We start from the raw sequence: 18,503 nt of genomic DNA, 5'->3' as shown, positions 1-18,503 counted from the left end.
TATAAACGAAGTCCTTGTTAAATTGTCGAGCTAATGGGTGCTCTTGATTTGTAAAAATAGTGTTTGAGTCGCATTTGTCACGATCCTGCGGTAAATAACAAAACAATATCATTAAACTGATTCTGCTGACATTCTCGCGGAAACAGCTTGGACAAACTTAATGAGTAAAATTAAACGTTATGACCGCAGACCAATGCTTTTTGTTGATTTAGCATAAGCCTCTTAGATGATGATGAATTATGAAGTCTGGTATTCACGAAGGTGCCTCTTTTCACTATAAATCACATGCTCAAGCGTTTGTGACATGTAGGATTTTGTTGATTGATCGATTGATTATTAACGCCGGTCAACTCTATTCATGTCGATTTTACTTTACAAGAAAGTCAAGCAATTTGTTTGATGCCATACGATTGATTTATTCCGGCATCTTTCACCCACATTTTCCTTGAATTATTTACTATTAGCAATGCTTTCAATACATTCAATGTCCTATGTTTTATTGTTAGTCTTTTCTTGTAATTGGAGCCAGTCGATGTATTGATTATAAAAGTCTTATTCTTAATGTTCTATTCTTTAAATAATTCAACAAGAAATATATAAGGTAGCTAGAAAAGTATAGGACGGTTTAATGCATGGATGCTACATGGCCTTTTATACAAAGTTGTAGGTAAGTTGACAAACACTGCGTCACTAAATCATACAGGTACATTTAAAACATATTTCAAACTAAGTCCTTCTCTGTTTAAGAATTTGGCAAAATGTTCATAAGGAGTGGCACATGAGCATGATACCGAAAATTGTATTGTCTCATGCAAGTATTTATACATCATAACCTCTAGAAATAATCATTAAAGTGTTTATAAAGTTTACCCTTTTAAGGTATCTATAGGTAAATATTAGTTAACATGCACTACAGAAAATTGTAAGAAAATTGTTGCCCTTTTACCCTATATAAGCAGTCAAAAATATCTACGTCACAGATGCTTCAGAATTAAATTACAAGATTTTTATGGTTAATTCGTAGATGAATTGAATATATATATTGAGGCAAAAAAGACCAATTGAGAAAAAATGGTGTCTTCCATTGCTTTATTCTGAACAGAATGGTACTTTAAACAAAATTTCCAACGTTAACTATATATTCCGTTGGTGGTGTAATCAGAGAGGTCTAAATTATTTAGAAAAAGTATACGGTATAAAGAAGAACATTAACAAATAAGTAAAATGTAACGTGTTGATAAATACTGAATTACAAATAATAACATCTCTCCATGTAAATACATGTATTTTTGTTTTTTTTCTCTTATTTTGTTGGGGACAATTTCCTGTTTTTAGTTTCATTGCTTATTACATTTTTATAAGATATCCATATTTTCTCATACGTTTATACTCAATGAATGTATAGGAAAGGTACTCTTATCAACAGACTCATCTTTTTTATCGTTTTGTATTAACTAACTGTTTCTACTAGAAACACATTTACGATATGACACTTCTAAGAAAGAAAACATATTTCTTATTATAAAGTTCCGCTACGAATGATTGATGCTGATAAACTTGGCAATTTTTGACCAAATTAAGTTAAAAGGAAACAGCATCATCTTCTCTATTTCTGACAGGCTATATCAGAACTATCAATCTATGAGTTATGTTCACTTTGATAGCCATGGGATAGCCAGTTGATGAAAAACCAACAAAATTTGCGTTAGACTGGACACGGGGATAATATGATGATGTCAATATGTTACGTAATGTTATTAAGCAGACTGTTTATGAAGGAAACAAAAGTTCGTGAATACGTCTTATATGACTGAAGAGTTTTTTGTTTCAATCAAATAGCTGTTCGATAGAACATGCGATCGTTTACCTCAGAATGAAAGTCAATCGTAGTAAAGAACAGCATATGCCAATTGATAAATGATACATGTTTGTTTTCATTATCTTCTGAAAAAGTGTTTTGCTTAAGTTTTCATTGATTTGTCAAACCACGGAATTCGATTCCTTGCGACGAAATGTGTCTTTCATTTGTATGGTGCATGTGCCAGCACCCCCCTTTCCTCACCATTAATTTTGCAATTTTTATATCCATAACTAATTGATTTAAAACTTGGTTAACATTTCGTTATATATAATATGAAACAGAGCGACCTGTTAAGATTATATTAATATCATAAATAAGTTTACGTCCTTAGTCCAGGTAGAATTGGGATGACTTATCTGATTGACAAATTGCCCAATTTTAAACTTTCGAACTAGCACCGTAGATAACTTCATATCAAACTCAGGTTGGACCCTAAAATATCATATACTGAATTCAGATATATTACTGTCCTTCAGCTGCTTCATTTACTTTGTATCAGACCCATTTTACTAGCGTTCATATTTAGTTGAGTGAATGCCTAAAACAGGAAGAAATTTATTTAGGAATAAATACATGACATGTTGCCCTGATAATGTAAGATTTGATTAGGTAAATTAAATAATAACAAGTCTGTAAAAAACAAATTGTAGTTTCGTCTTTCGATTCTGACATGCTGGCAATATAAAAAAAAATGGTAAAAATGTATAATAAATATGACGATTAAACCGTTTTATTAATGAAAATATAATACTTAGTTTTATATACATTTGATATAAGATCTTCAGATAAGTTACAGTCAATGATTGGACTTTAAGAATAACTATAATATAAATAACTTGTGTTTTCGTAAGTTTCTTGTGGGTTTCCCAGAACAAAAATCGAGTTCTACCAACAACAATGAAACAAATTGTTTAAACATTTAACACATGAAATATGTTTTTAGGAGAGTTTTATATGTATGATAAAGTCTTGCATGACAGAAGAAGGCTACGATTAACATAAAATATTACATATGTAGCAAATTTTCAGCCATATTTTAAATGGGTATTTAATTTATCAATAATCAGTAAGGGGACAAACTGAGAACAAAACAAAAAAGATACTTTGTCAAAGGCCAGTTGTATATGTATATTTCAACGACATACAAATCAAGTCAATGTTTTATTTTGTCAGGAAATGTATGGAAAACTGAACCAATAAAACAGTTTTTTAAAGAAATATATTAATAGTTTAAGAATTCCGTAAAAGTTTACCGAGGTCAATGAGAATTTGGAGTTCTAGAACGTCATTTACAATAAAAGTGCTGGGCGTATATAACATTCACCACAGAGAAAAGCCCCACATTAATTTATAAAATTACAGGTGCGCCCGAGAGACGAGATGAGTAACGAGACAAATCAATAATATGATACTATCAATTAAAATGTCATTAAAATATAATTATGTTTTCATATAAAAAAAACATTTACTAAAATTCATCTTTGACAAGATTTTAATGCGCCAATTCATACTAATAAACATGATCAAGATCCAAGAAACAATTACCGAAAAATCTTTATATTTTTATCAATTGTAATATCGGTGTCATATTTTAGCGACGACTTGACAAAGATATTGCTTAATAGTAATTAAGCAAAAATGTCATTCATCGTTTTTTGAAATGCTACAATTAATACGGAACAAGATTTCATACTTATGTAAAAAGTGTCTATAAATTGTAAAAAAAAACATAATAAACCATTTACTTAAATGTATAAGACATACGTCAAGGAATTTGGCCACAACCTCAAATATACATGGACAAAGAAAGAAACGTGTATTATCATTGGTGAATAAGAGACAAAATGCTGAAATAAAATATGAGTAACCCGAGTATATAAGTAATGCAAGACGGGTTATTGATTATATACATATCAGCTGTATAAATGAACCTAAGGTTTATGCAGTACTGGTTATATAAAGAAACTGTTGGTTACAGGCTCTCTAAACTATTGAACATTTTAAATAAGTTACCTCGAAATAAGTCCCATTATCTTGAACAATATAACAAATCGCAACCACTTTGTTTTATATCAAGCTCTATGGAATTTTAATGAAGATTGTTTGTTCTCAAATTTTTAAGCAAGTATTTAACTCGTGTCATTTTCATACTGGAGTTGAACTACTTACATGTTTATTGACATTTATTAATTAATATGTAATTGAAATTAAAATTAGGAAGAACAGTCTCAATTTGTTAGAAACTATAAAAATAACCAACACTGTAAAGAGTAAAGATTAGAGCGATGTCAAATTTTAAAGAAAAAAACAAAACCAGTGAATTTCGAAATATAATTTAATAAAATCGTATTAACACAGTAAAATACAAATATACCAATAATATATATTGCAAATTTCTAAATGATCCAAGGATTAACAGCATTAGGATAAAAGATATTGGAAGATCTAAATCCACTAATTAGATGTACTTAAAACCGAAAGTGTAGGAATATGAAACCAAACCAATTACTGTGACGTCCTAGTTCGACTATTCTAAAGATATGGCAATTCATATGGTGGTTTATTTGTGCATTTATGTAAAAAGAGTGAAATAAAACTGACAGTGTGTTGTGTTTTAATGACAACATTTCGTTAATCAATTTTTCTCATTTTTGAATAAATTGGTAGCTGTGAACCCAACTGAGAATATGCATATAAAATATGTCTTAAGAATACACAGTACAATTTCCTTATCGTTGAAATTTGACGCCTTGTCACTTTTTTTCGATATCCGAGAGAAAACAACGAGTTGTTTTCTACGTAACGTCAATCAATATTTTACAAGAAGTTTATTTTTTTTAAATGCACAAACAAACAAAGTAAGCGTATTGAAAATGTCTTACGTGTTCCATATCGTGAAAAAAATACAATGCCATGTCAACGATTGAAATTACCCTGAAACAAATGTTAGTTAGATTACTTTAACAGGAACCATATAATCAAAACAAATCTCACTTCACTGTCATTATTAAATGCAATATGCTTCGTATCGATTGTTCTCTTGTATAAAAATTGAAATATAACAAGTACAATTATCCATGTTAAGACTATGATTAACGGACGTTTGTAAAGGTTGAAACCAATTCGAAAAAGTAGGCGTCGATTTGATGAATGTCGTTCCTGTAATGAACATGATATTGATCTGCTATCAGTTGATACTGAGACTCGTGCTGATAGATTTCAAACGACAAATGTTTACCACAGAGCACAATTCTGTGAAACGCAATAATGATGAATTAAAAAGCGAAACGAATTAGACATGTTTATTTATCGACGATGCTATTTGTATACATTCTGATTACTTTTAAATGTAAAAAAGGAAGTTTTGAAACATTACCACAGATATTTCCAGTAATTTAAACCAGATAAGTTACAAACAATAACCATTGTTACAGGCAAAGCCTCTGATAAACACTTGAAAAAGACCTATTCAATTAAATAGCAACACTGTTTGCTTTTTGCATAGTGTTGTCATTTTACATATTTCCTTTACTATACCCTAAAATGAATGGTGCAATACTTACCAAGATTTGAAATATCAATAGCACCAACTGTACGGAATGATACATCCTGTTATCATTTTTAAACCAACTTAATTGTTGCCTAAATCTTGTTTAAGTCTAAAACAAAACATTAAGATGAGAGTAAAAAAAAAACAATTGCAAGGTATCCTCTTTTCGAAGGTAGCTTTTTGTTCCCCTCATTTAAGCCATAAATGTTTTTCTTTTTGTTTAGTTGTTTGTTTTTGTTTTTAGTAATGCTACTGTCCAGTAACAGTTATTTCTAATAAAACATTGTTTATTGACGTCATGATTAATTATTCGTCAAATATATATATGGAATAATGTTTGTAAAGTTATTTAAATTACGTGTGATGTATTTATACATAAATGAACAGTTGGTGTGTTCCTTCGTTTACCATCGAAATAAAAGCTATAATCTATACGTCATTGTCAATTATATTTGTCATTGTTGCTCGTAATTCTATGAAAGATATGAAGACGATACTGATATCGTGCCGTTCTTATAAACGATTTAGTCACACTATCTTTAATATGTATATCTTCTTTAACGTACAAGTAATTCATGTACTGAATGCATCTTGAAAAGCAGAGGACGCTAACCTACCGGTGTACCTGGTCCATGCTCCCAGTGTTTAGTGAAGTCCGAATTGCTCATTTGCTTTTGTTACTTTATATGTATGATTTTAGTAACTTTATGTTCTTTGTTGTATATGTCTGTTTTCCATGTCTGGTCTTTGTCCCTGGATTACATTCTTTTGATTACCGCCCTAACCTTGGTTCACTTGATTACTCTTCAAGATTGAAAATGATGTTGCTGTGTGTGTTGTGTAACTTATTCAGTGATAGCAGGCAATAATATATTTTTTTCTTTGCTGTAATGTGTTCTTTTTTTATTTATAAAAAAATGCATGACTCGGAACTTCGTATACTCCATGAAATGACAATAAACATTAATAAAGTATCAATGTTTTTCTATACTGAATTGAATTTTCAAATAACTCTGATCTTCGTTGAAAATATTTTGGATTATTCAGAAGTTCCTGTAGATTATTTAAGAAACTACTTTTTTTCAAACAATTTGGAAAATCGACACTAGGAAACCTTTAAAACAAAATTGCTACATAAATACAGTACGATGTATATTTGCAACGATGGCCTCTTTTTTAAAATATAAGATTGTAAAAGAGGCCATCGTTGCAAAGAAGTAAATATGAGACAGTTTGTAAGATCTTTATTCAAGTAAAAGAAAATTGGTACCACGACAGAGTAAAACGTTTTCACAATAATTATTCTTAGACTATTTGCTAAAAGGTGAATCTTCTACACGAAAAAAATTTTTTTTTCCATGACAGGGTTCGGATAGGTACACCAGTTACTTTTATTCTTTTAAATCAGAAATGATAGTTGGCATGCTAAATTATCATTATAAAACACTACGACGACTTCTAGATCACTCATGAGTAATTATAATGGTTAATTAATCAGTGTCTTACTTCCTTTCTAGCCTTATTCTTGGAATATAATACTTCAATATAACGTTTTCAGTTAACGGTATATCAAGAACAAATTAGAATATTCAAGAAAAATTAACTTGTTACGTCCACGCAAAAGTAAAGCTGCTATAAGAGGCTTTTCTCTACTCTGAATTAATAAACGTGGGCAACTTTTCGCTTTTATTGATTCAGCTTCGGAATTAAACTTAAATATACAGATCCAATATAACTTGTCATTTATAGTTACACTGTTTATAGTAACAGTACAGGATACGTTGGATTAAATACTTGAAACGAACTAAAGTAAGTGTTCAAAGTTATCTCCCTTAAATTCTTACATGTTGCATTTCATTATGAACTATATAACTGTCAAAGGGGCATGCTACTTAATTAACCTCCACTGATTTCGTTTATTATAAAGCATTCAAGAGATATAGTGTTTGTCAATAACTTTTTGCCAATCGCAAACAAAGATTTACAGTTTTCACCTTTGATTTCCATAACAAGGTTTCACTTATACGGTAACAAGTGGAAATTTATATTCATACGAGAATTTAATTACCTATACAATTGATTAATCATGAGTCACATGACACTGCAAGAGAAAGAAAATTTCTTATGTAAATCTTGCGTTGAACGAGATACAGTTTTAATAAGTCTAGCCTGGAGTTCCTTCATATACAGATTTTAATCTATATCAACCAAACTGAAACTGCCATACTTTTGGTTGTAGTGTATCCATCTGCACCATGGAAACTGATTATTCAACGGGTCATAGTTTTCCTTTCCTCGTTTATTACCCCGGACTTGACTTTTTATGAGCAACTCGGCGGGTGTTTCGAGAAAATCAGAGGACGCTTATCTTACCGATGCACCTGGTCCATGCTCCCAGTTTTTAGTGGAGTCCGAGTTGCTCATTTGCTTTTTTTACTTTGTATGTATGATATTTGTCACTTATGTTTTTTGTTGTGTCTGTTTTCCATGTCTGGTCTTAGTCCCTGGATTGCATTCTTTTGATTACCGCTATAACCTTGGTTCCCTTGATTACTCTTACAAAAGTTTGATACAAAATGGTGAACACAAACGTTTTTATGATGTGTAAGAGTTGTGTTCCTTATCCTAGGTCTACCTTCTTACAGTAATGTTTCCATATTTTCTTCTGAGAGAAGAATGTAAATCGCATTTTATTAATGAACTGTATAATTGGGATTGTATTTGGCCGGAAACTGTCATGTGTCATCTAATTGAATTTAGACTAAGTTTCTATAAGTCATTAATGAATAATAATAACCGGTCATCACATTGTTAAACGTTGTTGTGAACCTCCCACAGAAACCTTATACAATACATGTACTTAAAATAATTAAAAATCATTTCTGATTTTTTAAACAAGGGTAATTTCTCATTATTTGTCTCATCAAGCTGAATCATTTTATTGATTATGAAAAGTCACAATTACTTTGTCGTCGCTGCTTTGCTATTTCTTATAATTTTATAAAGATGTTTCTTTTCTTTTATAAACAATTTATATGGACATTGATGTATAAGCATATATTTGTTTATGCACTTTTTTTTACAAATGTTACAAGCATGTTGTTTCAATGTACAACGGCATGTACGTCGTTTAATTAAATCTCATCATTTTGTGGATAGCATCGAAGTTATTAGACTATAATAACATTTACTGTGTATAAAATTAAAATACGATAATCTCATTTGATAATCGGTTTTACACGTGATGTTTGAAGAATGTTTCATGAGTCGATGAAATACATCTTCGAGCTATTAGCTGGACTACTTTTTTATCACTTTGTATTGCCTATTTTCTATATACATATCTTGCATAAAATAGAAATAAAACCAGAGAAACATATGAATTGTAATAATTGGAATTGAATCTTTCACTTTTTATGTTTCATGGACGTGTAAATGCTCAGACCTGTCGCACATTTCGGATATGTTGTTAACCATAGAAGGTCCCGTAAAACATGCACTTTTCTAGTACCAGTTTTAAAATTTTACATTTTGCATTGTACTTTGGTCTTGGGAGGCTGATTTTTATGTTTTATTGTAAACCATAGAAGGTCACTTATTCATTATTCTTATTTACGTTTCTTTTGATCCACTCCCATCATATATTATTTTTATTTTTATTTTGCCTGGTCGCCTCCCTCAGTGAGGCAGGAAGGTCAAATTTAAACAAACAACGCCATAGCGAACGTCATATAGCAATATGTTGGTGATTTGAGGTCAGAACTAAAGAGGGAATATTTAATATTTTGAAGACTTAACTTTTCTCACTTTTTTTCTGATAAATGAGAAAAACGAAACAAGCCTACAACAACAATATTCCACCGATCATCGCACGTTTAACCGCGCATTAATATCGGATCGACGCAAACAACTTTTTTAGCAAGTGTCACTGAATAAGACTATCTACTTAGCATACATGATTTTCTTACTCTACCATTCTGAGGCTATTACATTGATAGAATTCGCCATTCAGAATAACTAAACAAAGTTTTGATAGAAAATGTCCCAAATATAACCGGAACTTTACGCATTTTGATTTTCAAAACAATCGTCAGACAAAAACTCCAAAAAAAAAAAGATGGAGCGGCGAAGAAATGTATGGCAGTTTCAGTTTGGTTTATTTCAATGTCCGTGGTTTTATTTTTATTTTCTTTTTATTTTTTTTTTAGAAGTTCAAGTTTCAAAATTTTTCAGAGATCGAATATTGAAGATTTAAATGCTTACATTTGCATCTTATCCACATGAAAGCATATATCCCCCTTGTGGTCGAGTATTTACTTTTTCGCTTGTTTCATGGGCATTTACCAGCATTACCGTCACGATATTAACCTCGGCAAGTGTTTTACAAGAAAAATATGTTCAATTTTGACCCGAACTCTTTAAAGAGAATTTGTTTGGAATTATTACAACACATGCAGTATAGAAAATACAACACATTTTTTTTGTCTTTGGAAATAAAGACAGTATTATAACGGTAATCAATTAATGAGTAGAATTCTTGTCTAATTCAGTCATTCATCAATATTCATGATAAGGGACCGAATTGTCCAAAGCAAATGATGCCACTACTAATGTGTCTGATCTATAATCCCCTAGACCAGTTTCGCTGTCATCAACGGATTTATTGATAAATAATCGAAGCGTTCGAAAATATTCTTTACCATCAAGTAAATAATTTCAAGTACACAGTCAGAACAGAGGGCTATTTGGTCGTCACGTGCTTAATAATGCTGTTGTATGTTTGGGTCATGTTATATATATGTAAAATATGTAGATTTCAAATAGTTGTCTCTGCCTGTGTATTGTTTGTCGATTTTTTTTTTTCGAAGTAGAAAAGAAGCTTCTTTGATGGTTAGTTGCGACTGTTGTACAGTGTCGATTTAATGTATAAGTGTTTGGCATCGGCCCTGCTTCGACACATTTTTGCTGTTTTTTTTTAAACTTTAAACGATAAATCACTGCTACAATTTAAATATAATTGTGGTAAACGAAGGTTTCGGTTCCATAGTATTTAGATAAATGTCGGCCTACGATTAACCAGCATTTGAATCCGTATGTACTTTAAAACCACTCATTGTTATATGTTAGGTGTACTTTATAATGCTATTTTCTGGTCTAGAACATAAACCATTACTATGCCGTATAGTTTGAAATGGCAATCAGAAATGGGATAACAAGGATTTTTTACAATGACGATAAGGATGTAAATCCTTTCGATATTTATAATATGAAACTTTACGATATTATATAAATGAATCCAGTACAATGTCAAAGAAACCATATTAAAACAACATCAGAATTCAAATTATATGAAACCATGATTTGGTTAAGAAAAAGAAACGGTCAAACGATAACTGTACTAAATATCTTAATTGAATTACAAAATTATCCAAAATTTCCATAATCTTAGAAACGACATACAACAGTTGTTTGCAAAAACTTTGATAATTATAAAATAAGTAAAAAACAAGTTTTCAAATTAATAAGCATACGTTTTTTTTTTTTTTTTTTTTTTTTTTTTTTTTTTTTCTTAGAAATATTGTTTCAAAGAGTAATCAAGGGAACCAAGGTTATAGCGGTAATCAAAAGAATGCAATCCAGGGACAAAGACCAGACATGGTAAACAGACATACACAACAAAGAACATAAAGTAACTAAAATCATACATACAAAGTAACAAAAGCAAATGAGCAACTCGGACTCCACTAAAAACTGGGAGCATGGACCAGGTGCACCGGTAGGGTAAGCGTCCTTAAACTTCAAGTATGCTATTTTTTCTGTTTGGGCAACTTTGTTATCTAAATCAAAACATTAAATTGAACTGTAAACATAATTGGAACCACTGCTTTGAATATAGGTAATGAAAATTGTAATAGTTCACTTTGTGAAAAATAGCAATTTTCTTCTATGGCAACAACCAAGTTCCTGGCCAGACAGATGATTAATACTGGTTTTCTAAGAAAATTACAGCAAATCTTGAAATTCTATTTTGTTGCTATGGTAAAGGTTGAAATGTCATTCTTGTTAATATTTCTTCATCTATTTGTTCCTCATTTTACTGACATTGTTTTGCTCAAAATCACTTTATCAGTTTTGTCTCGTCAAACGACAAACATTGTCAATTTATATTATGATAAATAATACATCTAGAGCGTATGTTATATGGTAGCTATGCATTATGCTAAAACTAAGCAATCTTATCGTGGGTCTGATTTACAATTAATGCAGTTATTGCAAAAGGTTTGTTAAGATATATATATAATCCAATACTTTCAATGCCATGTAGCCGTAATACATGTATAATTGAAAAAGGTACAGACAGGGTCAAAAGCAACAAATACACCATTCTATAAGTTTGGAAAATTAAGAAATACTGTACTAACAGAGATCATCAAATAACGTCACATTAATGACCAACATTATCAAACACCATTGACATAAGGAAAAATAACATTTGAACGAAAAAGACATCCACATGCCAATGTGTTTGAATTAAGTTAACAATTCTACTTATCGTTATGAAATGCTTTTAAAAATACCGGGCTCATGCTTTCGGAGACGTTTTAGATTATCATGCAGGAGGTGGAACATAAATTTTAAAAAACTAAAGAATTTACTTATAAGTCTACTTCTAAACAGAAATCGGCCATATAACTTTTCAGTTTGTCATTGATTATTTAAGAAATAGATATTTATCAAAAATTATTGTTCTTTGTTTGTTTGATATCAGAGTGAGTTAAATGCATGATTTTCTTCTAAAAAAAGATCTGTAACTGAAAAGACTACTGCAATGGCATATGTAAACCGTTGGAGTTTTCTGCCATTTTACCTCTACCATTTGCAGTGCCTTTAAAATGGATTGTTTATAGTGCAAATATACAATTATAAATCAATACATGAATTTAGTAGAGATACTTATCTACAGTTTGTGTGTGATAACACTGTGTAATTCTGCGTGGTCATCGATGTTTCAATTGTATCATTGTTCCTGGTAATATACTGCTAAGAGGGCGTCCACAGCAAAAACAGGCAGTTGAAGTGACACGAGAAATTACCTACCAACGATAACAATTTACATGACAAAACATTTTCATAATGTCAAACAGATTATCAAATATTGTTAAATTTATATATTGATGACTTCTGACTTATAAAAAATTGTGCATCCATTGTTTTAACGTTATAATTACATGGACACGAAAGTATCTCTGTTTCTTAAGGATCGTTTTTAATTTTTAACCACAACTTGTAATTAAACAAAATGTTGGGTTATTTACGTTCATAAATCGCTACTTGTCCTTCGAAAGATTCTTTTAAGGATATCAAGACTAATTTGCATATATTGACTATACTGAAAAGCATCATCATAAATGCAAAAGTTATACTACTGTTCAGTTAGGTGTATTATCGATAGTCCTTTAGACTGTGATTGAGAAAATTTGATCGATGCTATATAAGTATTGAGAGTAGGACGGGACATTCCAGATTTATGCAATATTTAAAACTTATTTTCTATTTGAAAACAGTTCGCTTCAATTAATTAAAAACGGAAATTACTAATCCTGAAACAAGTTGAATTTTTCGATGCTTTGAAAGTATAAGAATGTGATCATCGATCCGATAACGAAATGAAATTAGATTCCGGATGTATAGCCAATAGAATATAGTATAGTATTAGCAGGTAAATGAAATATTTGGATTTGTTTTTGTTTAAAAACAATATTTGCTTTCCTAGTTTTTAATCTGCAATCGTAATTACGGAGGAAGGATATCAAATCATCGATTCTCATATCAGTATTTCTATGTTGCAGATTGTTCAGTTCAATTTAGAAAGTTGGCTTATAAATCGTTACTGTATTCATACCAGAACAGGTAAGAAGTAGCATGCTTATATAAAATTTAATCTTTATTTCATTCATTTGGAAATTTCTTTTGTGAGTATATGTTAATAAGTATAATTCCCTATAAAAACAACAACGTTAATTAATGTTGTTACTAGAAATGCAAGGCATTTTCCTCATCAATTTTAGCTCAGAATGCAAAATGAAATATACTTATAAAAGAAGCTTCTGTTTTTCTATAACTTAAAGGAGTTCTTGCCTTTTAAGTCGATAATTACATTAAGGCGACATTGATTAATTGTCTACCTACTTATGTTAAATAGAGTATAATAACGTAAACAGTCTTTCTGCAACAAGTTTGTTTCAAATGAAATGCATAAATGTATGTCCGAAATACACATATATACAAATATATAATGTAACATTGTATTAAATACATCAGTTTAAACTTGCTTTGTTGTTACGGTTTTCGATCATATTTGCTACTTTAAGTGTCCAATGATTTTTATATGACAGATGTGATTTCATATTTTCCATTTTTATCACGATGGGAATAATACACCATGATTAAGTGTTAACAACGCTTACATGAAAAGTGCGTACCGATTATCTCAAATGCAAGACTGTGTAAGATAGAATGTTGTTGTAAAACAGAATGTAGCGTATCTTTAATGAGTGTTGTGGCGACATAAATATCTTGTTGAGTTGTACATAAACGGTTCACAGTAATTTTGATCTCTTTACAGTTCCTTGTAAAATAATTCAACAATAATAAAAGCCATGCTGTTTGTGATTATAATGTGATACAAATTTCATTTCAAATTTATGAGTGCAATTAAGACATGTATTCCTCACAACCATTCATACCAGCTTTATCGCTTACCATACATGAACAAGATTGTCTTAACAACAGGGCAATCACAAACCTTAACAGTATGTGAAGAATTAGAAAGCAATGTACTGAAAAAACAAAAAGAATAATAAGAACAAAAATAAGAAGCACAACATAAAAGTCGCATCAAACTAAAGGAGTTATAGATATACAGCTAAAACACCAAAAACAAAACAATAAACAATTGAAATAAATACGTGAAGCAAAAGACAGATATAAAAATGACAATTACAATGTTTAAAAGATATGTATTTGGTACAGCGTGTTAAATTCGTACATGTATTCCTCACACTTGGTTATTGAACTCAATGACAGAGTAAATGACTACGTATGGGAATTAACATAACATATATGACTATAAAAGCCGGAATGTTTCCTAAACGTCATTAATTATTTATAACACTCGTAACATTGACACTTGTTAGTAATAAAAACTAGGCCCTGGTTACTTGGTATTTTCATCGAAAGTTAACAAACACAATAATAAAAAAGTGGCATCAACATTAGCCACGTACATTTCAATACATTTTATGCACAAGCACTATTTCTATGATAGTTGTGTATATTTTACCAGTTAGTTAATCAAACCTTATATATATATATATACATAATAACACCTAGATGAACTGTCCCGTACTACCATACATCGTGTACTAAGTTACAGCCTTAGATTTATCCTACGTTAAGGAATGACCCGGCTAGCGAAAGCTATATTTATATATAGCCTAGCTGGTCGAGTGGTCTAGGGCGGAGGACTTAGTGAAGACGGTGTTGCCATAGATGTCACAGCGGTACGAGTTCGAGTCCCGCGGAGGGAACAACCAAACATTTGCATCGCACATTTTACAGTTCTAACATCGTTGGGAATTTCTCAGACTCTTCTATAAGTTCACGTTATCTTCCCTGTATCAATTTGATCCGATGGAGCAGTGTAGCGAATAGAGGTGTAACATTCCGAGACGTTGTATAAATGTAGATATATATATATATATATATTTGTCATGGTTGAGCCCTGACAATAATCCTACTGGTCTTTGATTTTCAAATGATTTTTTTTTCTTTGTTTTTTTTTTCTATATTTTTTACAATCGTTGGCTTAGTGATAATTCACATTTATAAAATGGCGTAATTACCTGGATATTTCATGTGCGGGACGTTGGTTTGCTCTTTTATAAGTGACTTTCCAGCATCCTCCAATCTGGTAATCGGTGATAATCTGATTAAACTTGGGACCTAAATTCAGTAACTTTGAAAGTCACCTACATTTTTTGAAAGTGTGTTCAATGAACTTTGGCATTTTCCCTTTGATCCATTCATAATATTAGTGGGTAGTTCCACACCTTTCTATCCATTGAAAAAGAACGTAATTCCATCGAGTATCTGGTTCATTTATCAGACATTTAATCAAGTATTTGATCACGTATCAGAAAGCTTGACTGTACCATGCGTATGTTTGTTTCCCATGTAAAAAATCGTAACACATTTATTATTTGAAAAAAAGATAATGGCCTATCTAGAATTGTCTTTTTTGTCCTCAATAATAGTATTTTATTTTGACAAACACATTAATATCAACAATGTTTGAAAGGTCTGTATAAAATAGTCACTAAGGAGTATAAAATCAACGCTCATTAATTTTTATAATGGTTTGCATTCCATAACATTCGAATTAAATAAATAAAATGTCTAATGATTCAATCGTTAATGGTATTGTATGATTACCTAATATGGCAATAATATTTGATTGATGGTTACTTGAAAATGTTGCGACTAGACAAGCTCTGTTGTAATAGACATTACTGAAGAACAGAGAGAAATTCTTTCAACCATGTGCGTCGTGATGGTAACCTTCACAAAACCTAAAGATATACTTATTTTTACCCATTCCTGATATATTTTGTCCATTAAATTTTGTCTTTTCAGTGTGTTTAGTTGTAGTTACTTTTTCAATTATACTACTCTAAATCACACATTATTCAATATAAAATATTCAACAGTTCTATAGAGATTTGCAGAACCTGTATATTTTAAGTCCGACGAGACAGTCAATGAAAATACCATCATAATTGTCAGTGGCCAGTAGATTTTACATTCTGCCTTTAATCTTTATAAATATGTCGGCTTTTACATGCAGTTATGCTATATAAACAATACGATGAGTCGAAAGAACAAAAGGAAATGTCCACGGCCAGATGAAAGATTGAAAAAAAATAAAACTTCTCAAATATAATCTAAGGGGAAATACACAGGAACCTTAATGAAACAAAGCGTCGTTAGACATTCCTGATATTTTAATATTTACCTTTAAGAATTTATCGTGAAGCTTCAATCGAACTGTGGGGTTATAAAACATGAATAAATCAACAACTGTTATTCTTTCATTAGTAAATGATTCAATGAGGCTATTTTTACAATGGACATTCGGTCAATGTCATAATTTGGGTTTTAATAGAGACTTTTCCATGCAATGTATTACGTTGGTATTAACAAAATTACTATATGTAAACACTGAAAGCGCTTCTAGCAAATATAAGTGCGCACTGATGTTTCTTTTTTGTTTTTCGCGAGATAAAACGAAGTACAGAAACAACTTGTTCTGCAACTTTTTGGATCTGCGTCTCCAATTTGACAACAGTGGTCGTCTCAGCTCTAATATTTATTTTAATTTTAATATATTATTCCTTGTGCAGCAATATACATTCATCTCCGGCATAGGTGGTTATATTTCACAATTGGTTCGCTACGGTAGAGCAAGAACTATCTACTGTAATTTCCGTGAACGCCATAAATATTTGGGTAACAGACTCCTGAATCAGGGTTATGAAAAAATGCGTCTCAAAAGGTTTTTTTAACAAATTAGTTTTAGATATAAGTCTTTGGTTAAAAAATACTCATTTCGTAGAGGTGTATATTTTCATGATAATTAGTTGCATGTCTAGATAAGCATATTTTGATTTAGTCATTGTACCGTTAGTCTTATATCCAGAAGTTTATCTTTATTATGATTTTAAGCGGTTTTCTATAGGAAAGGTGATGAAGTACAGTATCATGTTACCCATGTAGGAAGTTGTTTTAAGAAGTTGTCAAAGTTGTTGATCTATCGGAAATTGTTGCTGAGTTGGTGTTGAATTGATGCCTAATTTAGGTCAGTTATGTAAGTTATGATAATTAAAATAGTTGGTGCATAGGTGGTGTAAAATTGGTGTTGAAAAGTATATAAGGGCTTTGATTTTCAGTTTTAAAAAAAGATTGGAGATTGAAATTTAGTAGTGGCATAAAATGGGATAGGTGGCCAAAAAGGAGAGAAGAAGGAGAGAGAGGAGGAGGTTTGCAGATTTTATGTTTAGGAATATACGGTTGCAGACTAAATGTAAGATTGGAATTTTTTTTTTGTGGTTAAGGGATGTGTTTTTCGAGACAAGTGATGCAAGAGGAATATTATTTTTGAGAGTTGTAACTTGCCGTAACTGGAAGTTAACTCGTTGTTGTTGATGATGTATGTTAGACGTTTTGACGTATACTTGCCTTAACAGGAAGTATTTGTATTTCGGACAATATGTTCCGAGGTTCCGGACAATGGTCCGAGGTTTTTGTGAATTATTAACGTTAGTATAACTTGCCTTAACAGGAAGTTATCGTGTTCCGGGCAATAGTTCGAGATGCCGGACGGTGGTCCGAGGTCGTAGATTGTATGTGTTGACGACAATGTAACTTGCCTTAACAGGAAGTTATCGCTATATGGAGAATTCCTCGATTGTTTATGTCTGTTGTGTTGTTCCCCTATGCAATATGGATCCCATCCGTATTAAGGAATTTGAGAACGTTTAAATGATAACTTGATTGAGCGCACCGTATATGTAATTTTTCGTAATTTTCTGATGTCAAAATAACTTTTCATCCTGTAACATGTATTTTATGTATAGTCGTAATACACTGTAGATAAGCGACAATTCTCTTTATTTTGAACCCGCCTGGAATTGTGAGTAACTTGGTATCAGTGGTTAAAACATAACAGCCATGAGGTTTGCACATACTCGGCCGCCATCGCATTTTCTTCTAAAATGATGTGTAATGAATGTTTTTTTTTTAAATGCTTTTTATGCTGATGTGACTGCTGATTTCCCTATTATGACGCAAAATCATGCAAATGACGCCGCAATTGAAGAGGGAGAGTGGTTAAGCGTGCTATAAAACCTAGATTTTATCCACCATTTCTTTTAAAATCAGGACAATTGCAATACCTTCTGCTCAGGTGGGGTAATATTTATTTTGTTAGATTTATTTTGGACTTGAATTAATTATGGATCGGATTATGGTCGG

The 18,503-nt window shown here is 31.1% G+C and overlaps 1 protein-coding gene across 6 annotated transcripts in view; it reads left to right on the top strand.

Moving 5' to 3' along the window:
* LOC148600918 (uncharacterized) overlaps nucleotides 1-18,503 on the top strand; it is a 75,077-nt gene that overhangs the window by 23,650 nt on the left and 32,924 nt on the right. For 2 of the 6 annotated variants that reach the window (XM_088556080.1, XM_088556079.1), the window contains exons 1-2: nucleotides 12,952-13,131; nucleotides 13,262-13,322. The exons of 2 other annotated variants lie outside the window; for them this stretch is intronic. The gene's annotated coding sequence lies outside the window, so the exon portion shown is untranslated. Of the gene's footprint in view, nucleotides 1-12,951; nucleotides 13,132-13,261; nucleotides 13,323-18,503 lie in introns of those variants that run through there. 2 more of the 6 variants (XM_088556077.1, XM_088556078.1) reach the window with 1 other exon arrangement.

Source organism: Perna viridis, chromosome 12, assembly GCF_037379345.1.
Source record: "Perna viridis isolate PV_CMFRI_1.1 ecotype Kerala chromosome 12, ASM3737934v1, whole genome shotgun sequence".
NCBI lineage: Eukaryota > Metazoa > Mollusca > Bivalvia > Mytilida > Mytilidae > Perna > Perna viridis.
Note: the sequence above shows the minus strand (reverse complement) of the source record. Positions and strands in the feature narration are given on the sequence as shown.